At 45.6% G+C, this 23,681-nt stretch overlaps 1 protein-coding gene across 2 annotated transcripts in view; it reads right to left on the bottom strand.

Annotated features, from left to right (window-relative positions):
• NRP2 (neuropilin 2) overlaps window positions 1-23,681 on the bottom strand; it is a 249,414-nt gene that overhangs the window by 71,274 nt on the left and 154,459 nt on the right. The window lies entirely within an intron of this gene.

Genomic DNA, 23,681 nt, shown 5'->3' with positions numbered 1-23,681 from the left:
CATGTCAAACACGGAAGTGTGTGTCCCGTTTTGCAACCTATTTTTTGGATTACAACCTTTTATTATTATTATTACGAACAAATTTTTTTGGGAGGCCCCATTGGCGAAAGCGCGCATTGGGTTACAACCTGTTTTGGTTTACAAATGGACCTCTGGAACAGATTATGGTTGTAAACAAAGGTACCACTGTATTCACTTATTCAAGACCTGTTCCTAACTTTGCACGTAGCCCCTTACAAAGATGTCCTTAAAAGCCCCACATCTATCCTTGTCCAGATATTGCAAACCACAGCAAAGTCAGTAGCGCATCGAGGAGAGCATATTAACCACAGCTTACAAAAATAACGCCACTAAGAGCAGCCCACTTATCACTGGGGAAGGAAGGAGGAGCGGGCTGCAAACGAGGTAGAACACGGAAAGCCCACAAAGCAGGAAAGAAAGAATCCATCGCTCATTATGAGACAAAATATGGAGGATTTCACGGTTGACATGAACCAGAAGAGACACAAGAGCATAAAAAGGGAGATAGTCTCAGCATACTTGGACCAAATAGCTAGCACACTGCAAAAACAAGGTCAGAGTGAAACATGCTACTTCAGCACATTGTCATTTGCCTCCTTGAAGCCAGGGACTCGCCTCCTATTTTGTTGTGCTGCTCTTGATTCCTATCAAGGTGTGTCGTGTCGCCTACAGTTACAATGCAGACTCCTGTTGTACCTAAGATCCTATCTATGGGGTGATCTACAGGAGGAAAGAGTTCCTGCAGCAGCTGTGCAAAAGAGGAGATTTTAACAGGATACATTTGTCATGCAAAAGGGACACGGGTGGCGCTGTGGGTTAAACCACAGAGCCGAGGACTTGCCGATCAGAAGGTCGGCGGTTCGAATCCCCGCCATGGGGTGAGCTCCCGTTGCTCGGTCCCTGCTCCTGTCAACCTAGCAGTTCGAAAGCACGTCAAAGTGCAAGTAGATAAATAGGTACCACTCTGGCGGGAAGGTAAACGGCGTTTCCGTGCGCTGCTCTGGTTCGCCAGAAGCGGCTTTGTCATGCTGGCCACATGACCCGGAAGCTATCTGCGGACAAACGCCGGCTCCCTCGGCCTATAGAGTGAGATGAGCACCGCAACCCCAGAGTCGGTCACGACTGGACCTAATGGTCAGGGGTCCCTTTCCCTTTTTATTTGTCATGCAGGGATTCAAAACGCTATACCTTTTAACATTCCCTCTTCTAAACAACCATTAAAAGTCCACAAACCCTATTCTCCTTTGAAACAGCAGTGTGGCATTGTAACACACTGCCTCAAGCTCCTGCACTCAACACGGCACACTAATTATTAATTATTATTAATGCAAAATTGGTTTCTAACCTTCTTGACCAGCAACAAAACTCCTTGGGGCTTTCCTGCATCTTCCAGCACCAAAGGAGTTGGCAATATCTGGCAGCTGGAAGCCAAATCCTACAAGCCTACCTACACCTCTGCTAAAGCAAAGGATTAGGTAAAGGGTAAAGGGACCCCTGACCATTAGGTCCAGTCGTGACCGACTCTGGGGTTGTGGCGCTCATCTCGCTTTATTGGCCGAGGGAGCCAGCGTACAGCTTCCGGGTCATGTGGCCAGCATGACTAAGCCGCTTCTGGCGAACCAGAGCAGTGCATGGAAAAGCCATTTACCTTCCCGCTGGAGCAGTACCTATTTATCTACTTGCACTTTGACGTGCTTTCGAACTGCTAGGTTGGCAGGAGCAGGGACCGAGCAACGGGAGCTCACCCCATCACGGGGATTCGAACCGCCGACCTTCTGATCAGCAAGTCCTAGGCTCTGTGGTTTAACCCACAGCACCACCCGCTTCCCTCCAAAAGCAAAGGATTACTTACATTGTAATAGGTCCGTCCAAGGTTCCTATATCTTTAACAGGTGTGCAACAAGCAGAAATTCGGTTTCCGAAGCTTTCTCCATCACTCCATTTGCACATGCGGAAAAGTTCACCTAGTCAGTTTCTGCTTATTGCACAGATATTAAAGACATGGAAACCTTGCAAGGGAAACAGATTCTGCATGCGATTCTACATGCTAGAACTGACTGAAAAAAAAATCCTTAGACAGAGCAAGTAGATATACATAGGATCAGGCTGTAAAAAAACACCAGTCTTCAATTTTTGAAAACATCAGTGTTTTGAGAAAATATGGCCTCCAGAAAATATGGCACAGAATATGTCATTATAATTAATGGAAGAAATTGAGATATGTGTATCACACAAATTATGATGCATATGTTGATCTTAATTTATTCAAGTTTATTAATTACATATTTACTATTTATGACTCTCTAACCTGGTACATTAAATTATTATCAAATACATGGAAAAAGAACCCTTCAAAATGGTCGCTAATACTTTGCGCGGAGGACTTTGTGCAAAGGGTCCCATATCTTGCAATAAAATCGCATCTCTAAGCCTGCCAAGTTCAAATGTTTCTCGTCTGTCCCTCTCTCTTAATATCCAAAAGAAAATGGGCCACCAAATCCTGCTTCTATTCCCCCAAGATTGGAATCTTGCATCTCAAGGGCTTAGATTATTTTCTGTATTTTCCCTCCCTCCTCCTGTTGCTTATACAGTGGTACCTCGGGTTACAGACGCTTCAGGTTACATATGCTTCAGGTTACAGACTCCGCTAACCCAGAAATAGTACCTTGGGTTAAGAACTTTGCTTCAGGGTGAGAACAGAAATCGTGCTCTGGCATAAGAACAGTTTCAGGTAAAGAACAGACCTCCAGAACGAATTAGGTTCTTAACCAGAGGTACCACTGTACTTCACACCATTCTGAATGACCTCAACTTGTTTTTGTAATAATTTGTAATAATTTAATTTAAAAATTTGAGAATCAAACATACTAAAACCTAGTTGGTAACTTGCATATGACTTTCGGTTTGAACCCAACCTGTTGGTTAAAATAATAATAATAATAATAATAATAATAATAATAATAATAATAATAATAATAATTTGTAACCCCCCCCCCGCCCATCTGATTGGGTTGCCCCATCCACTCTGGGCGGCTTCCAGCATATATAAACACATAGCAAAACATTAAACCTTAAAAAGCTTCCCTATACAGGGCCGCCTCCAGATGTCTCCTAAATGTTATCTCCTTAACATCTGATGGGAGGGCATTCCACAGGGTGGGCACCACTACTAAGGCGGCCGTCATAAATGTCTTGCCTGTGGGTTATGAATCCTTTTTGTTTGTTTTATATCTTGCACAAGCCAGTATAGGGAGAGACTAGTCTCAAGAATATCCACTGGGTGTACGGAAAGGCGGCAGATTACATTGACTGAGACAGATCAGTAAGGAGAACGTCTATTTCACCAGCAGCCATAAGCATGGAAGTCGGCTGATTAAGACACCGAAAAGCTTAAGGCAAAAGATTGACATAATTAGGACAAGTGAAAGTGCTGTAATCGGCAGGGGGAAATTGACTCTGTAATCATGACATTGGTGGTGGGGGTGCTCATATTTATTCTGCCTCAAATTTGCTCCGCTTACGAGTCAGAAGCTGATCCCGACCCCTTGCCAACATTGCAAGAACGAGGAAGGCAAGCTGGGAGGAGGGGACCTCTCCCTGCCACTTCTGGTCTCCCCCCAACCCACTCCCATCACCAGCAGCAAATACTTTGCAATCAGAGCCTGGCTGACAATTTCACTGATGATACACGAGGGAGAATGAAGCTCCTCATCTTTCCCTTTCTCTATCTCCCCACTTCTTCATATCACAGATGACTGGCCACCCCGAAGCATAAACAGTGTGGCGAAGGCGTTGCCATCTTTGATCTAAGTAAAGGTGATTCAATCAGGTGATGCAGGGGTTCAGGGCGAAACGGGGCTGTTTTTAGGTAAAACAACTCTGCCCCCTCTAGTAGCCATGGCTAGTTGGCCATCGTTTCTCCACAGCGTCCCTTAAAAAAATAAGTAGGCAGAGGCCTGGTAACATGGGAGGTGTGTATTGCTGAACTTCTGCCCCAAAGTCCTGCCAGAAAACAAGATAGCAACCCTAGGTGAGGAGATTTGAGGAAGCACGTCTACATGGTGGACCGACTGAAAGTAATTTGAATTTGACTTGTCAACGTTTGAAATAGGAATAGGAGCCGATCGTGCAGTTGAGCCTGGGGCAGCAGAGACTCTTTGCATTACTGAAACTGCTATTACAATTAAAAGGAGTGTGTGTCCCCCTCAATTGTTGACCTTGTATGCACACTGGACACAATCTAGTACAAAATTAGGTGTGCTTAAGCAAGTTTGAAAAGCAATGACAAACCTAGACAGCATCTTAAAAAGTAGAGACATCACCTTGCCAACAAAGATCCATATAGTTCAAGCTATGGTCTTCCCAGTAGTGATGTATGGAAGTGAGAGCTAGACCATAAAGAAGGCTGATCATCGAAGAATGGATGCTTTTGAATTATGGTGCTGGAGGATATTCTTGAGAGTCCCATGGACTGCAAGAAGATCAAACCTCTCCATTCTGAAGGAAATCAGCCCTGAGTGCTCACTGGAAGGTCAGATCCTGAAGCTGAGACTCCAATACTTTGGCCACCTCATGAGAAGAGAAGACTCCCTGGAAAAGACCCTGATGTTGGGAAAGATGGAGGGCACAAGGAGAAGGGGACGACAGAGGACGAGCTGGTTGGATAGTGTTCTCGAAGCTATTACCATGAGTTTGACCAAACTGCGGGAGGCAGCAGAAGACAGGAGTCCCTGGTGTGCTCTGGTCGTGTCCACGAAGAGTCGGACACGACTAAACAACTAAACAACAACAACAACAAGTAAGTTCGAATCAATTGGATCAAGGACAACTAACTAACTTGGTGTTGGGATGGAGTTGTCACATCTTGAACTATCTTCTTTTCAGGGCTGCCAATTGGCTAGTGTTGAACCTCGGAAAGTTTGGTCTTAAATGCTATGCCTCTGCTAAGCAGGCAAATAAACACTGTCCTTATATTATTATTATTATTATTATTATTATTATTATTATTATTAAAATTTCATCTGAAGATCGCAGGGTGGCTTACAGCATAAAAACAAAAAATGCATAATATTTAAATGAATTGGCTATATGCTACAGAACCATAACCAGATTCAGAGACATTTTTGTTTTAATGTCCCACTATGCTGAAAGCTGGACAGTAAAGAAGGCTGATCGCCAAAGAATTGATGCTTTTGAATTATGGTGCTGGAGGAAACTCTTGAGAGTCCCATGGACTGCAAGACGATCAAACGTATCCATTCTTAAGGAGATCAGCCCTGAGTGCTCACTGGAAGGACAGATCCTGAAGCTGAGGCTCCAATACTCTGGCCACCTCATGAGAAGAGAAGACTCCCTGGAAAAGACCCTGATGTTGGGAAAGATGGAGGGCACAAGGAGAAGGGGACGACAGAGGACAAGATGGTTGGACAGTGTTCTCAAAGCTACCAGCAGGAGTTTGACCAAACTGCGGGAGGCAGCGGAAGACAGGAGTGCCTGGCGTGCTCTGGTCCATGGGGTCACGGAGAGTCGGACATGACTAAACAACTAAACAACAACAATGCTGAGTGAGACTCGCTTGACTCCTTCAAGCCATCCTTCAGATGCTTGCCATGCATTCTAAAGGCTATGGTGTCTTTTGATAACTTCGTTTTCTTATTATATTATTTTCACTCCAACTCATCTGCAGGTGAATTTCAGACAACAAATTTTCTTAATGAGATGGATTTTATTTCTTTTTGTGATTGATGCTTAGTAAGATGGAACTAAGAGGAACCGCGTTAATGTGTTCAATGCCTGGTACTCATGTTGTCAACAATCTAGATCTTCAGCAAGGCAAACTGGAACCCACCATGTGGGAACTAAAAATAATAATTGTTAAGTTGTTAAGACATTTGAATCCAAATAATCACCATATGATGAGAGGTTAAGTCACCCAAACACTGTTAAGTCATCCAAATACGCAACTTACTTCAACTAGGGTTGAATTCATATCCAGAAGAAGCTGATTCTATGTACCCTTACCTAGTTCAATAAGCTGGATAGCTCATGGTAGATTTTGACTTGACTCAAGCTATTTTTCATAATTCCCTGCCTTCAAAAGTGAGTGACGTCTAGGCTGATGAGAGCTCAGATACCAAGAAGTACATTTTTCAAAGGCTCTTAGGCACTTATCTTCCAATGAAATTAATAGGTGTCAGACACTCGAGTGTCACTCTGGCATCAAAAAATTCTACATCCACGCAACTAGTATCATAATGTAGCCCTCTTCATTAAAAACATGTAATCAAAGTGTCACTGGATTTAGAGGAGCCGTATCAAGGGAATCAAATGAAATTTGTCAAGACTCTCCACCACTTCTGAATTTCCTGCCAGTATGACCAATAGGAGGGAAACACTTCCAGGAGATTAGAGCAGCTGTGCAGTAGTGGAACAGGAGACCATCCCCCAAAGTGTTTCTCTGTAGAAGCTATGTGCTACAGAGAAATTGTATTATGCTTGTCTACTATGCCCACAGATCGTGAAGCTGAGACTCCAATACTTTGGCCACCTCATGAGAAGAGAAGACTCCCTGGAAAAGACCCTCATGTTGGGAAAGATGGAGGGCACAAGGAGAAGGGGAACGACAGAGGACGAGATGGTTGGACAGTGTTCTCGAAGCTACCAGCATGAGTTTGACCAAACTGCGGGAGGCAGCGGAAGACAGGAGTGCCTGGTGTGCTCTGGTCCATGGGGTCGCGAAAAGTCGGACACGACTAAACGACTAAACAACAACAACACTATGCCCACTGACCGTATCTACAGTCATACCTCATGTTGCATCCGCTTCATGTTGCGTCTTTTTGCGTTACGTCCTACAGCAACCCGGAAGTACCGGAACAGATTACTTCCGGGTTTCGCCGCTCGCACATGCGCAGAAGCACTAAATCGTGCCACACGCCTGTGCAGACACAGCGCTTCGAGTTGTGGGCATTTCATGTTATTACGGACGGGCCTCTGGAATGGATCCCGTCTGTAACACGAGGTACCACTGTATCTTGTCTCTGGCCTTGCTAAACACTCAAACATTGGGTGTTAACATTTGCACAGTGCCTAAAAAGTCCATGGGTGGTACCCAACATTTCCCCCAACTCTCTTCTACAGCCCACTGCACCTCCCCATAACCCCCTCCAGAGGGTTGGGGGGGTCCTTTGGAGAAGATTGGGGGGGGGGGCAGCACAGGGTAGGAGAGGAAACAAAGTGCTGTTGCATCAGTGGAACACGACTAGTGCTCCTTTGGCTACAACCCCATAGATCAAACTGCACAGACATTTCCCAGATTGTGTGGGTTAACATCTATTTAGGGCCTATGCAGGACCTGTGAGAATGCAAGGTGTATATCCTTCAAACCCAGAAGCAGTGAAACACACTAAAGGAATGCACAGAATTCTGCTACTCGGTCACATGTAGCCTATGGGACACATTTGCCCAACTTAAAAAGGCTTTCTCAAGTAGAAATAAACATGGACAACACAGGGGTGGTTTTGCCTTTTGTCATATGTAGCATCCCCAGGGTACAGATGCCTGCTTAATCCCACCACAGGTATGAAGTTCACAGCATGTAATGCCTTAAGAGAAAATATAATGAAAATGATTTACAGATGGTACATGACACCAGTCAAGCTTGCAAAAATTTATCATTTGCCTGATAATAAATGTTGGAAATGCAAAGAGACTGAAGGTACATTCTTTCACCTTTGGTGGACATGCCCAAGGATTAAGGCTTTCTGGGAGATGATCTATAATGAAATGAAAAAGGTATTTAAATATACCTTTCTGAAGAAACCAGAGGCCTTTCTCCTGGGCATGGTCGGCCAATTGGTGCCAAAGAAGGATAGAACTTTCTTTATGTATGCTACAACAGCAGCAAGAATACTTATTGCAAAGTACTGAAAGACACAGGATCTACCCACCCAGGAAGAATGGCAGATGAAGGTGATGGACTACATGGAACTGGCAGAAATGACTGGCAGAATCCGAGACCAGGGAGAAGAGTCGGCGGAAGATTGGAAGAAATTTAAAGACTATTTACAGAAACATTGTAAAATTAATGAATGTTAGAATGATGTTGGAACGAATTTATGTGGTTTTAGCAGAAATGTTACAAAGGTTTAGGAAAAAACAGGCTGTTAATTGGTGGAGGGAAAGTAAAGTTACATTAATATTAAGATAAATTACAGGACAAAAATTGGAAAAGATGGGAAGGATTTGCTGAAATAGCTAACCGAACTAGAATACAAAAAAGGGAGGTGTGAGGAGGTCAAGGAAACAAGCTAATGAAAGATAAGTTATGGGAAGAGTTGCTGTGCTTTTTAATTGTTTGTATTTTTCTGTTCTTTTTTTCCTTCATTTTTTCCTTTTCTTTTTTACTCATTGTGATGTGTTGACTTGCTTTTGTTTAATATGGTGTTTTTACTTTTGCTTTTTGTAACCCTTAAAACTTTAATAAATATTATTATTATTATTTTTAAAAAGATGCCTGCTTAATCCCCACTGATCTCCCCATTATATTACCTAACACAACTGAGCGGCCAAACAGATCACAGTACGGATAAAAGGAAAATGGAAAAAGGGTGAGGACACAGCAAACTGGCCATCTCCTGACGGAACTGAGGCATGAGGAGTCAGGGAAGAGCCCCTTGATAAATGATTATGAGGGTAAAGCTCCAACAAAGGTCCTTGCCAACAAAGGTCCGTATAGTAAAAGCTATGGTTTTCCCAGTAGTGATGTACGGAAGTGAGAGCTGGAACAAAAAGAAGGCTGGTCGCTGAAGAATTTATGCTTTTGAATTCTGGTGCTGGAGGAGACTCTTGAGAGTCCCATAGACTGCAAGAAGATCAAACCTCTCCATTCTGAAGGAAATCAGCCCTGAGTGCTCACTGGAAGGACAGATCGTGAAGCTGAGGCTCTAAGACTTTGGCCACCTCATGGGAAGAGAAGACTCCCTGGAAAAGACCCTGATGTTGGGAAAGATGGAGGGCACAAGGAGAAGGGGACGACAGAGGACAAGATGGTTGGACAGTGTTCTCAAAGCTACCAGCAGGAGTTTGACCAAACTGCAGGAGGCAGTGGAAGACAGGAGTGCCTGGTGTGCTCTGGTCCATGGGGTCATGAAGAGTCAGACACGACTAAACAACAAAAACAAAACTCCAACGATGCTTGCGTTGTACACTGAAAACCATTGGTCAATAGTGTCTTAGGCCATCACCCGCTTCAGGTTAAAGTTCAGCAGATCGAAGAACTTTTGACCACTTTGCCCAAGATGCTTTGACCACTTTGCCCAATTCTTTGGTCAAGCAGATCCCAAGTCAACTCTTGCATGGAGGCATCAGGAGTGCATATTAGGCTCCTCCTGTATTGAATTTTTTAGCAGGCTCTGCTGAAGGCTCAGACACCTTTCAATTTGGGTGTTGCTTTCTATGTGTACCAGAGGAGTAGGAAATGTCATCTGAATACACTCTTTACTCATTCAGATTGCAAAATGTTGCAGTGAGACAAAGATTCCTGGGCAGAGCATCAGCTGAGGAAGCAAGAATCAGTTGTAGCTTGCTTCTTATTGTACTTTTTTTGCAACGAAAGGAAAGAAAAAATAAAACCAAACCATTGACCGCTGACATTAACCATAAGACCATATAACACTGGTGTTGAAAGACCTACACTGGCTCCCAGTACGTTTCCGAGCACAATTCAAAGTGTTGGTGCTGATCTTTAAAGCCCTAAATGGCCTCGGTCCAATATACCTGAAGGAGCGTCTCCACCCCCATCTTTCTACCCGGACACTGAGGTCCAGCGCCGAGGGCCTTCTGGCGGTTCCCTCATTGCGAGAAGCAAAGCTACAGGGAACCAGGCAGAGGGCCTTCTCGGTAGTGGCGCCCGCCCTGTGGAATGCCCTCCCACCAGATGTCAAAGCGATAAACAACTACCTGACATTCAGAAGACATCTTAAGGCAGCCCTGTTCAGGGAAGTTTTTAACGTGTGATTTTACTGTATTTTTGGTTTCTATGGAAGCCACCCAGAGTGGCTGGGGAGGCCCAGCCAGATGGGCGGGGTATAAATAATAAATTATTATTATTATTATTATTATTATTATTATTATTATTATGAACGTTCTATCAATCCTAATTCAAACATAGTGATATAGGCAGCCCATATGTCCAAATAGGCATCTAAAGAAGATTAATGATTATAAACCATATGTTGAAACCTAGAAATGGCACGAGATCCGCAGTAGTGGAGGGTGGGTGATTGTCCCTTCCAGCTTTGCAGTGCAAGTCTCTTTTATTTTAAGATAGAATATCAGCCTTCCTAAGGAATGATTAAAACAAAAATAATAAAAAACCAAGCAGCAATCTTATGGTTACCTCGAGTACAAAACTGCTTTGCCAAGCAAGACACAAATTTTGAAATGCTATGCTATGTTTTTTCTTAAATCCACTATCTAGTCATATCTTCGTTTCCTTGCTCCGAAGCTTTAAAAGCTATCTGCAATTCAATGAAGATTAGTCAAGCCAGACTGTTAGCTTCCTGCAGCAGAGTCCAACATTCTGTAGAGCGCTTAGCAAAACTTATATAATTCTCACGTTGTCACCTTTTGGAGGAAAATTAACTCATCGCGAATTGCTGCGAAAAACAATCCAGCATCATCTCACAATTTCTGAGATCCACACGTTCATTACTTGATGGCTGGACCATTAAGCAACTTATGTGAATGCAGATAGAATACCTCAGAAAGAACTTTGGTATCACTAGACACAAAACTGCTCAGTAGATTTCATATATCCAGCTGCCAGCCATCATATGTAGAGCAATTCAGCATGCAGAAAGTAGATAAAAGGTAAAGGGATCCCTGACCATTAGGTCCAGTCGTGACCGACTCTGGGGTTGCGGCGCTCATCTCGCTTTATTGGCTGAGGGAGCCGGCGTACAGCTTCCGGGTCATGTGGCCAGCATGACTAAGCCGCTTCTGGCAAACCAGAGCAGTGCACGGAAATACCGTTTACCTTCCCGCTGGAGCGGTACCTATTCATCTACTTGCACTTTGACGTGCTTTCAAACTGCTAGCTTGGCAGGAGCAGGGACTGAGCAACGGGAGCTCACCCCATGGCGGGGATTCGAACCGCCGACCTTCTGATCGGCAAGTCCTAGGCTCTGTGGTTTAACCCACAGCGCCACCCGCGTCCCTGATCAGGAGAAAGTAGAAGGGAGGAGGAAATTTGCCCCAATAGAACTTTTCCTTTTCCTTACTGTCCTGCAATTACTGTGTCGCTGGCAGGAAGACTTGGTGGTTGTGTTAACCCCTTCTAACAATTCACTAGATGATGAGTTCACTGGACAGCTGCTAGGATAACCAGTGTTTCCTCCATCAATGCTGGGGCACTAAGCAGAGCTCAAGCATGGTAAGATAGTGTGTCTGACTTGTATCCTAAGTGTTGAACAATCTGAAGAGGAAATGTTGCTGCACTTTTAAAAGTTGCACAAAGGGGAGAATTTTAGTGGGCGTGCTTCTCTTCCAGTATAGTTCTGCAGCATCGGACTGAAGTTCTCCTTACTATAAAGATAGAGGGACCCCTGACCATTAGGTCCAGTCGTGACCGACTCTGGGGTTGCGGCGCTCATCTCGCTTTACTGGCCGAGGGAGCCGGCGTACAGCTTCTGGGTCATGTGGCCAGCATGACTAAGCTGCTTCTGGCGAACCATAGCAGCACACGGGAACGCCGTTTACCTTCCCGCCAGAGCGGTACCTATTTATCTACTTGCACTTTGACGTGCTTTCGAACTGCTAGGTTGGCAGGAGCAGGGACCGAGCAATGGGAGCTCACCCCGTCGCGGGGATTCGAACCGCCAACCTTCTGATCAGCAAGTCCTAGGCTCTGTGGTTTAACCCACAGCGCCACCCACCACCCTTACTATACACTCACACTGTACCTGAATTTCAAAGCTCCATTCCTAGAACAGTCAGATGAGACAAGGCCAAGCATGTGGGATATAGAGTATTTGGAACTGGGGAGGCACCTGTGGCATTAAGGAAGGGGAAAAGGGGGCAAAAGAATATCTAAGGGCAGCCACAGGGATTGCAACTAACCTTAAATACAGATGTACACCTATCACAAAAAGATATCATATGGTCAGTAAACAAGAGAGAGAATGTGTTTCTTTCTCCCCTAAAATGATTGATTTTGACTTGCTTTGATGGGCAGACGCTTATTCTTTGGGGAAGACAAGGGGAATCTGTACACAGCTGCGGATCTGGTTCACTGTGTTTCTGAGCTTCAGAATATACTTTGGAGAGGTGAGTACAGAACAGGCAGCAGGTATTACCTGCTCTCGTGTAATTTTAAGTATTAAATTGGCGGGTCTCTCGAATGACTGGAGGAATCTAATGAAAGCCTTGTGGCCAAATAAACAAGACCGGCCGCAGAGCTAATTGCCAAAGCAGCTTGCCTCAGCCAAGCCATTCCAGTAATTCATATTTTTTTGACACAGCAAACGGAAAGATAGTGATCGGCACCAAAGGGAAGGAGGTACCTGAATTGAGGGGATGTGGGAGATTATTACTTTTTTAAAAAACCTACCTGACACCGAACCATTTGAAGAAAGCATTTTTGCAGCAAGTTTCTGATCAATACCTCTGGGATCAGTAGCACATTTTAGCCCTCGGCTGACTCTTTGGTTTTAAAAGGTATCTGTTCTTAGTAAAGAGATAGCAAAAGCTTCCACTGAACTGGCACCCAGTGTTCAAAAGGGTGATCCTAGGAACTGAGGGCAAACCAGTCTCAGATTTTCTGCCTGCTTCTGCAAGCTACAGCTTCATATGGAGATTGATGGGAGCATCTGGACCAGGGGTCAGCAAACTTTTTAATCAGGGGCCGGTCCACTGTCCCTCACACCTTGTGGGGGGCCGGACTATATTTTGAAAAATATAAATACCCTGCAAGCTGGTCCCGCAGCTGCCTCCGGAGCTGGGGGAGGAACGCACTCTGCACGCGCTCAGGAGTGCGTCTTGGTGCCGCCTGCTCACCAGCATTGTTCACGAGCAGCAGCCGCTCCATTGGCCCGTCCCCACGGAGCTCCCAGGCGGCATGCACCATGTGCTGCGGCCCGTCGTCCAAGGCCAGGTTAGCGGACAGGCGGCACACAGATCACCCTCCAGCTGCTCCAGCGTGGCCGCCGAGCGCACCACCAGCAGCAGCACCGAGCCGGGCATCAGCAGGCGTGCCAAGCTCCGGCTGAAGCCCCGCAACGCGCCCATCACGATGCCCATGGCACAGCCCAGACCTGCTGCCCGCCCGCCGGACTCTCCTTCCATAGCCGCACCGGCTTTACCTCAGTGCGCAGGCGGCAAGTCTTCAGATTGCCTGCAGGAGCTTCCTGCAGCCAATCGGAAGTTGCGTCAGCTGCCCGCCCAGAAGCATCTGCAGCTTTCTGTTAGGAAAGTCTTTCTGTTAGGAATATTAGGAAATGAGATAAAAAGAAAGGACTGTAAATTTTTTCAATATGCAGTAACAGCAGCAAGAGTGTTACTGGCCCAGAAATGGAAACAACAGGAAATACCGACTGTGGAAGAATGGAGAATGAAACTGTTAGACTATGCGGAGCTAGATAAACTGACAGGGAAGATCAGATAGTTAAGAGAGCAAAAGTTCATCGAGGACTGGGGGATATTTGTGGGATATCTGGAACATATAAGTGAGGGACAGATAACGCTAAAGGGATTTAAAGAAGCACTGTGAAAAATTAAGAAGTATTGTCTAAAGGGAATAGAAAGATATAAACAATGTCAATATAAATTTGAGAAATGCGTAATATAAATAATAACTATGGATGATTTACGGAAAAGCTGAAGGAAGTCCAAAAAAGAAATAAGTTGCGAAAAATTTGATGTGAAACTAATATGTTTTTTGTTTTTTCGATGTAAATCAATAAAAAATTATTTAAAAAACAACAACAGATTGGCTGCAGGAGCTTCCTGCAGCCAATCGGAAGTTGCGTCAGCCGCCCGCCCAGAAGCATCTGCAGCTTTGGATTGGCTGCAGGAGCTTCCTGCGGCCAATCCAAAGCCGTGCAGCATCGCGGAAGTCTGTCCCCGCGCAGCAAGGCATCCGCTGCTTCTTTTCAAAGAAACGCTGTGCCGCGCTGGTTTAGATCAGCGAGGACTGACCAAGTGGGTGGCAGGGTCAGTGGTCTGGATTTACGAGCTTGCTGGGCCGCATCTGGCCCCCGGGCCGTAGTTTGCTGACCCCTGATCTGGACAAAGCACTTTCTTAAAGATATAGTAGATCGACTGGCTGACCCTTATGAAATACAAGTGGCTGGACTTTATCTCGTGCAACGTAACAGAAGTGTTTGATCGGTGGGCTCAGTGTCTGTTCCGGCCAGGTAAAGTCTTGGGGGGGGGGGGCATTTTTACACAGGACTCTAAAGCTGTTTTTGAACTGCTGCTCCACAATTTAGACACATTTTTTAATTGTTCGGGCAGAAGGAGGAAGAAGTCTACCCTCCAGCCGATGCTAATATTACAGAGAGAAGGTCCAAGGATCCACCGTTCCTCAACTCCTTCCTCTGATCTTCAAAATGAGGACAACAGATCCACAACTCATGGATTCTGGCTGAAATCCCTGAATGGTTTTAATGATCTTACAAAACAATAAATACACAACAAGGCCAACTTAAGCTGGTGCTTTAAAAGTTTTACCTTTTCTGTCTGTGTGGCATCCTTCTTAACCTGCAGTAACCTTCCTTGGATAAAGATGGATCAGTCATCAATAAATGTGATATTTATACCAGGTGGGCATCTTGCCTCACAGGGAAAACCTTCTCAATTCAGTTACCTGTTAATTTACTTGCCAAGTCATCACCATTTTATTTTCTAAATAAAAATCCATCTATCAGGCAAATCAATGAAGACTTACAGCACTGCAAGTCGGCACAAAATCAAGCCCTTAATCTAATTTAGGGGAGCCAGTAAGATGATCAGGCCCATCGCTTCAATCACTTTTAATTAAGCTTGCTTTCTCTGACCGGCAACTGCAGCTCCCACTAAGTTTAGCTGTGGTCCTTCTGTTACCACAACTTATTCCAATACCTGAAAGCTCAGGCTAACATCCCTTGTTGTGTGATGTTCACACTAAATGCAAGCTGTCCTCCCTCTGCGAGGGTAAGTGGGGAGGACTGGGATGAGATGAAAAACCAGCTGGGATAAGACAGTTATTAATAGCATGTGTGCTGATCACCTGGAAGAGGTTATGTTCCCAAAACCAGAAGGCATGGAAGAACATGGGCAGGACACACTAAAGAATGCCATGGGTCCCATATAGCCAGTGGCGTAGCGTGGGGGGTGCAGGGGGGGCCGGCCGCACCGGGCGCAACATCTGGGGGTTAGGGTTAGGGGGCGCAAATCCATGGGTTAGGGGGCGCAAATTACCTGCCTTGCCCCAGGTGCTGACAACCCACGCTATGCCACTGCATATAGCTACGGAGAGCTCTGTGCCTAGTATTTTTTTTACTGTCATCCCCAGTTGTAAAACATCTAATTACCTAATGCAGAGGAAGAACCTCAGCTCTGCAATGTACTTTACAGTAATGGCTAGGAATGGGAGCCAGAAAGTCCTTGGCTCAAATATTGATTCAGCCATGAACTAGATGGCATTAGGCAAGCCAGTCTCTCCCTACGCCCTTACCAAACTCCTTGCACCCCATGCTGTGCAATGCAACTTGAAGATAAGATCTACCTTACAAAATTATTATAAACAATATTGCAATGATGCATACAAACCCCTCTGAACCCCTCTAAGTACACTATAAATGCCAATTCTAATAATACCGATAGTTCTTGCTGTTGCTATTACTACTACTACTACATAGCTTTGGGAGAAGAAAAGGCCAAGGAGTAAGGTAAAGGTAAATGGACCCCTGACCATTAGGTCCAGTCGTGGCCGACTCTGGGGTTGTGGCGCTCATCTCGCTTTATTGACCGAGGGAGCCGGCGTACAGCTTCCGGGTCATGTGGCCAGCATGACTAAGCCGCTTCTGGCGAACCAGAACAGCGCATGGAAACGCCGTTTACCTTCCTGCCGGAGTGGTACCTATTTATCTACTTGCACTTTGACGTCCTTTCGAACTGCTAGGTTGGCAGGAGCAGGGACCGAGCGATGGGAGCTCACCCTGTCGCGGGGATTCGAACTGCTGACCTTCTGATCAGCAAGTCCTAGGCTCTGTGGTTTAACCCACAGTGCCACCTGAGTCCCGCTAAGGAGTAAACCCTCCACAAATCCAGAGTGGAGTCCCCAAGACGGTTGGATGGCGCCTTGTACGCCTCCTTCCGGCAAGTCCTGCAGCCAAGCTGGTGCCAAATGTATTGCTCTGTTTTCCTTTGGAGATGGACCACGTCAGTGAGGCTGAGATGATGGTCTTGTCATCTGGGAAGCCCAGGACCTCCATACACACTGCCCAGGCTTGTGCCCCAGGGAGGTCACTTTGTTGCTGCTAACGCAGCGGTTTGACTTCACCCCTGAAGGCGCACTCCATTGCCTCTCAAGGCAGACAGATGCCAACACCAACACAGCAAGCTGGCATCCATCTAACTCAGTACTGTTTCCACAGATTGGCAGCAGCAACCCAGGGTCTCAGATGGGATTCCTGTCCTGCCCCACTTGAAAATTCCAAGGATTGAACCCAAGGCCATACAAAGCGTGTTCTACCACTGAAACTAATCCCCCAAATGACGATACTAATAATACCAGTACCATTCGTTTTGAGGTCACACTCCATTTCCCACAAAATTCTGCCTAACTATTAAATGGTAATACAATCTAATTCCCAGTATCCTCCTTGATTGGCGGCTTCTTCTTCTTCTTCTTCTTCTTCTTCTTCTTCTTCTTCTTCTTCTTCTTCTTCTTGAATTGATATACCACATAGAGCTCTTCTACTTCACAAGGAGAATTGCGGACTTTGAGAGACCAACTTCGATTCCACTAGGCACTCTTTCATTACAACTAAGAGTGGAATCTGTTTGCCTACGGAAAGCATGTGAAAATCCATAGGGAGAAAATGTTTGCAATCCCTCCTGGTGGCGTGAGGACTGAAGGTTGCATATTCTATTGCCTTGGATAACAGCTGGAGCTCTGATAGGGTGTTGGGGGTGGGAGGGAGACGGGGGTGGGGTGGGGGCGGATATGAATGTATGAATGACCTGCCTGGCTCCCTTTTCACCAACAGGGGTCCCAGAATTTGTAACAGGAGCTTTCAGGAGGATGGCATGGAGATAATCTGTGAAGCTGGAGGTACAAGGAATGGGGGGCTAAAAAAGGAAACATGAAGCCGCCTGAAAGACTATCTTGGAAAAAATGGAATGGAAGCAGCGTGTGTCTCGAGGAGTCATCCCCAATGTCAAAGGAGAGCTGGAGATGCACACGTACGCATGAAATGGAAACCAAAGGACATAGGTAGGCTGAAAGCTCTCTTCTATAGACTTCACTAGTCAAATGACAATTGCGGCACAAATTTTCCCTTCTCCATCTCTCCACACCTCATCTGCGTTTGGTATGAGCTGCCTACTCTCCCTTTTATTTCTTTTAAAGCAGATACTTGTTTCGTATCGCTGGCTGTGAAGAATCCAGAGCACTGTCTGAGTGCCTCTTAGAAGCGGACCATGTGCCTACAGAGTTTGTTGTTGTTGTTTTTGTTTAGTCGTGTCCGACTCTTCGTGACCCCATGGACCAGAGCACGCCAGGCACTCCTGTCTTCCATTGCCTCCCACAGTTTGGTCAAACTCAAGCTGGTAGCTTCGAGAACACTATCCAACCATCTTGTCCTCTGTCGTCCCCTTCTCCTTGTGCCCTCCATCTTTCCCAACATCAGGGTCTTTCCCAGGGAGTCTTCTCTTCTCATGAGGTGGCCAAAGTATTGGAGCCTCAGCTTCAGGACCTGTCCTTCCAGTGAGCACTCAGGGCTAATTTCCTTCAGGGTGGATAGGTTTGATCTTCTTGCAGTCCATGGGACTCTCGAGAGTCTCCTCCAGCACCAGAATTCAAAAGCATCCATTCTTCGGCGATCAGCCTTCTTGATGGTCCAGCTCTCACTTCCATACATCACTACTGGGAAAACCATAGCTTTTACTATACAGACCTTTGTTGGTAAGGTGATGTGTCTACTTTTTAACAGAGTTAAAGAAGAGTTTAGAAGAGCTGTAACCTGCAACTGCAGGACCTTTGACCCTTAATAGAAGGAGGACCTTTAACACTTCAGAACCACAGCATCTGGCCTGGGCATGGACTGAAAACAGCTGCTGTCCTTTGCCCAATGGCTTAGCAGGGAAGGAGGGAGAGAGGGGGAAGTGGGGGTTACAAGATTTCAAGAACTCTCCAACCAGAAAGAACTTTTTCATCCTTTCTTGCCTGGGGCCTGATGCTGGTTTTATAGGCATGGAAAGGGGGCACCCAGAAAAGCCTCTGAAATATGTGAGAGTGTGAACTAGACAATATGACTATTCTTCTTCCAGCTAGCATAGTACAAGAGGTTCTTTTTATAACCTGAGGGAGCAGAAAGGCACATTGCCTTTCTAAAAAAAATCTGCAAAAATGATCTAATAGTTGCAATGTAAATAGGAAAGCCTTCTGCCTACCGTTTCTTAAAACGAACGGCCTTTCACCTTGGCACCTTGCACCCTCCAAGCAAAATATGATGTGTGCAGCCCACAGCATCATGTTATTACAACATGAAGGGACCCGGGTGGCGCTGTGGTCTAAACCACTGAGCCTCTTGGGTTTGCTGATTGGAAGGTCAGAGGTTGAATTCCCACAATGGAGTGAGCTCCTGTTGTTCTGTCCCAGCTCCTGACTGTTGGAATTCTAGCCCGGTCAGAGGTATGTGCCTATCTGTTCAGGCACCGGCTGAATTCCTTTGACCTCCCTCCGGCGACTCCCGGCAGGAAAAACATACGAGGTCCGTTCCGGCGATTTTCCTCAGGCTGTGAGAAAAACACACCAACTGCTTCTCCTCCTCCCTGCTCCCTGCATATCCCCAGGGAGGGGAATCAGACACAGACAGAAATGTAACTACATTCTTTTATTCCTGTCTTTAGCAGTCATACAGTAAAAGATGTCTGCTCTCTTCAACAAACAGAGAGAAACTCCTAACTCCACCCACGTACATCCTGTACAGGTCATATGACACATCCTGAGCTCACATCCTGTGCTCAATAAGGAGAATGGACTGCCCCTTCGTTTTCATGGCAACAGTCACATACTTCCTGTTTGGCTTTCCAGCCACAAGCAGCAGACTGAGCTGCTAGAGCCTTTGCTTGCTGCAGCATTGCTGCTTTAGAATAACACTGACAACCTAGCAACCCACCACATGGTCTGAGGGACGGTGGACCGGCCCACGGCTGAAAAAGGTCGTAGGGCATCTGGCGAGTGGGGCCTGATGTGGGCAGGAGATCCCATCTCTTCCCTTTTCTGCTGCCCATTTCCCCCTCTCCTTTCCTCCTCCTTGCCACCCGCATGAAATTAGGCTGAGGGTCGCAGCCTTTGGGTCTGCAGGTTGTCCACCAAAAGGAACATGCATCAGGGGTGTGAAGACTCAGAATTTGATGGTGCTGGCGTGACCCATTATGATGTGTCCCTTGCCAGAGAGAGACTGTTCTGATGCAAATCTAATAAAGTCCCAATCTTGTGATATTGCTCTGAGACTCTTAAACAGGGATCAGCAAACTTTCTATTCATGTAAAAACACGCTGATTCCCAGACCATCCGCGGGCCGGATGGTGAAAGTGATTGGGCTGCATCCAGCACACAGGCCTTAGGTAGCCTACCCGTGCCCTACAACCACCAAAAGCAAGTGGCCCAATAAATTGCTCCAGGAAAAATATGCCACAAAAAATGGTAGACCATATTGTGAGAAAATTCCACAAAGATCTGGCCTGGTGGTGGGAAGTGATGAGAAAAAGAAAAATCTCAGAAGTCTCTGGGAAATTTTACACTGGATATAGCAGACGTTTTAAAAAATAAAAAATGGAATAGAATTGGATGGATGAGTAGCAGTGTGGTTAGTGTCTCCCCCAACATAGATCCCATGCGCTGCAATGTGCTGGAAAGGGTTTTGGTGTATCACTCAAAGGCTGAGATGCATAAGGAGAACCTTCTAACTAAGCATACAGAATAATAATAATCTGTACCAGAGTAATCTAAAGCAAATTGCTTCTTTACCCAACATATGCAGACATAAATGCTTAAAGGGGTGGGGAGAGGGAAAATAATTAATTATAAAAAGTGTCTGGGGAGAGGAAATGGATTGAAAAATTGACTCTGAGTTATAAAAATAAGTAATTTTGGCGACCTTGCAGGAGGCTTATTATATTAAATAAACATTATTACAGCGAATGAGTTGGGGAGGGTTATGAAGTCTTGGGGTTGGCAGTAACTGTTCTCTCCTGTTGCCTGAGGCCCCAGTCATCCTCAGATATTAATCTTCTAAAGTACTCTAAATGCTGAAGAGATAAACACTTGAAATATGAAAATGGTTCTCCGACCCCCTACCCCCACAGCTATAGACACAGTGACCCTGTGTCAACCCGAGATATTTGCTAAATGCCCAGACATCCTGTGCTTCTCTCTAAACCAGGTTATTCTTTAAGTGATACGATTGCTTCAAGGCGCAGCAGCAGCAGCAACAACAACAGTGCAAGAGTCAAGGCCAAGCCAGGAATGTGTGTGTTTTGTTACACACATACTCAACGGTTTTGCTATCAAGAGGGTGGGGACGGGGGACTATGAAGCAGGGGTGGAATAATACTTTTACCACCAAATAAACTGTGCAAAGGACACACACCGACCTCCCCGCATTCTGGTACTTAACACCCCTCTCCAAGCCGAGCTCTGAAACTACTGGGGTGGGGGTCTTTAAGAAGCAGGGCATGGAGGATTGGGGGGGGGGAAGCAAATTTCACTCCTTTCCACTGCACACACTTCATTTAGTGTTAAAAGTAGTACACCTCCCCCACAAGCATATGAAGGGTTTCACCCTTCATGAAGTTTGTAAGGGACCCATCTCCATGTGACATTTTGAAGCATACAGAGCAGTAAGCATTTTTGTTGTTGTTGTTTAGTCGTTCAGTCGAGTCCGACTCTTTGTGACCCCCTGGACCAGAGCACGCCAGGCACTCCTGTCTTCCACTGCCTCCCACAGTTTGGTCAAACTCATGCTGGTAGCTTCGAGAACACTGTCCAACCATCTCGTCCTCTGTCGTCCCCTTCTCCTTGTGCCCTCCATCTTTCCCAACATCAAGGTCTTTTCCAGGGAGTCTTCTCTTCTCATGAGGTGGCCAAAGTATTGGAGCCTCAGCTTCAGGATCTGTCCTTCCAGTGAGCACTCAGGGCTGATTTCCTTCAGAATGGATCAGTTTGGTCTTCTTGCAGTCCATGGGACTCTCAAGAGTCTCCTCCAGCACCAGAATTCAAAGGCATCAATTCTTCGGCGATCAGCCTTCTTTATGGTCCAGCTCTCACTTCCATACATCACTACTGGGAAAACCATAGCTTTATAGCGGCATATATAAAAACACACATGGACATAAAGCCATGTTGCGCAAATTGGTTCTTTGTATAAATCTTTTCATAGAAAAGACATAGGTGGCAACTGTCCCCAAATCCCAATTATTCAGTTTTCTCTACCAATGTATTGGATGGGTGATAATTTTGTATGACATATTTTGACAGGCATGAGCCTTAGAAAAATCTCCGGGAAAAGGTTAAGTTGGAAAGGACTGGAACAGAAGTCTGTATAGAGTTCTCTCTCCTCCCCCCCTTGCCCAAGGCTCTGGTATTTCAATTCAACACATTCAATTCTGCCCTCCCCCCCAAGATCTCCAGAACCCAGATCCCAGATTCACCTGGAAAGTCGATCACCCAGAAGCAGTGGGGATTTAGTTAGAAAACAAATCTTTCCTTCAACCACCATGAAAGGGAATTCTGTGCTCAGTGGCATGTCAAGCTGTGTTCCGGTTAGGAGTTACTCAACGAGAAGGTCAGACAAGCTTTTCTGAGAAATATCTTGCCATCACTGAACACAGGGGGTTTGGGGCATGTTCACGAGGGGAGAAGATAAGAGGCCCAACAGTCCAAGGCCAGTCCCCCAGAACCTTCAAAACCTTCTTCGAATGCACTGGGGTTCTTTGGCAGATACTTAAGAGCTCGTGCACCAGAAATGTCGCATGAAAAGTGTTCCTTGAAAACAGAAAGTTTGAAACGCACTGCTGCAAACAAAACAGCCTAACCAGCCAGAAGTCAAATTAATCAGAAGCGCTCTCCTTTATATACAAAACACACGTTCCCTTATTTCTGATCCGCCAAGCAGGAGGCATTTGCTATCCTCCCTTTCAAAAACCAGTCTTGTTATCTCCACCAACAAACAGCAATCAAGAAGAAACATCAGTCTGGTTTTCAAAAATGCTGCCTTTTTAGTCAAGAAAGATCCACTGGAAAACTGAGGGGAATGAATTGGGTTCATCAAATTCCCGCGCTCATCACATACAGATGTTACAATGATCAGTACTAGTGTCTGCAGGCAGCTGGTGGGGTGTGTGTGTGGTGTGAAATTAAGCAGTGTGAAGGATTTCCCTAAACAGCAGGCCCACTCCTAGTATCCTTGGATCCGTGGTGTAAAATCTTGATGCATGTTTATGGAAACTAAGCAAGTCCGGGCAAGCATTTATTTGAAGCTAGCAAACCTCTCCTGTTCTTTCGCAGTCCCATTCTGGAAGTTTGCGGAACAGGGGAGCATCCGTCTAGTCTAGTGCGAGAAATGGTATCTCTTGGCAAACCTGGGTTTTCCTCATTGCGCTAGAACTCATATTGCAATGGCCTTACTACAAACAACAACCCAGTACTTCAGTTCTTTTGCCCATGAGCCCGTGCCTCTGTCTTAGAAAAAGCATAATATCTAATGCTAATTTCAGGAGTTTAGTCCGCCCCCTGCCCCCCACTTACAGGCCCATGTTGAATTCCAGGCTTGGGGATAAATGTACAATCACATAGCAGAAAAGCTGCCCGATTCCAATTTAGCAACTATAGCTGGAGAGAAGATACTAAAGGAGTTCAAATAACCATGCCAAGTCCTGTGGCCTGAGTTAGAAAGTACGGGCCAGAGTTGCAAACTCTTCTAAATATTGGGAAATTCAGAGTGAGATATTCCAGCTCAAAGCTTTTCCAGAGCCATTTCAGCTTCTTTAGTTAGGAGAATACCACCATTCAACACGCCAGGTCGGGAAAGATTGCATATTATATTAAATTGAATACTGCTTGATGACAAAAGCACCATGTATGTGGACGGCTTACATATATCACAGTCATCTCTTTGACATGCAATGACTTAACTTGCAGCAAATTTGCCCATGTGTCTGTATTCACTAATGTGATTTCCTGGGAGGGCTGTACTATGTATTTCCTCCCCCCCCCCACCAACATATAAAACTGAATGGTAATCTCTGTCTGAAATCAGTGTGGCATCTCTTCAACCGCATAATAACTCAGAATGCCTATTCATAGAATTTTAAAGGTATGTCATATTTCAGGAACTTATTATTTTGTTCCATAGTTTGTGCGTCATGCATTTCTTCCTTTTGGGATTATG

This window comes from Podarcis gaigeae, assembly GCF_964106915.1.
Source record: "Podarcis gaigeae genome assembly, chromosome: 1".
NCBI lineage: Eukaryota > Metazoa > Chordata > Lepidosauria > Squamata > Lacertidae > Podarcis > Podarcis gaigeae.
The sequence above is the reverse complement of the archived record's forward strand: the minus strand, read 5'-3'. Positions and strand labels throughout refer to the sequence as shown.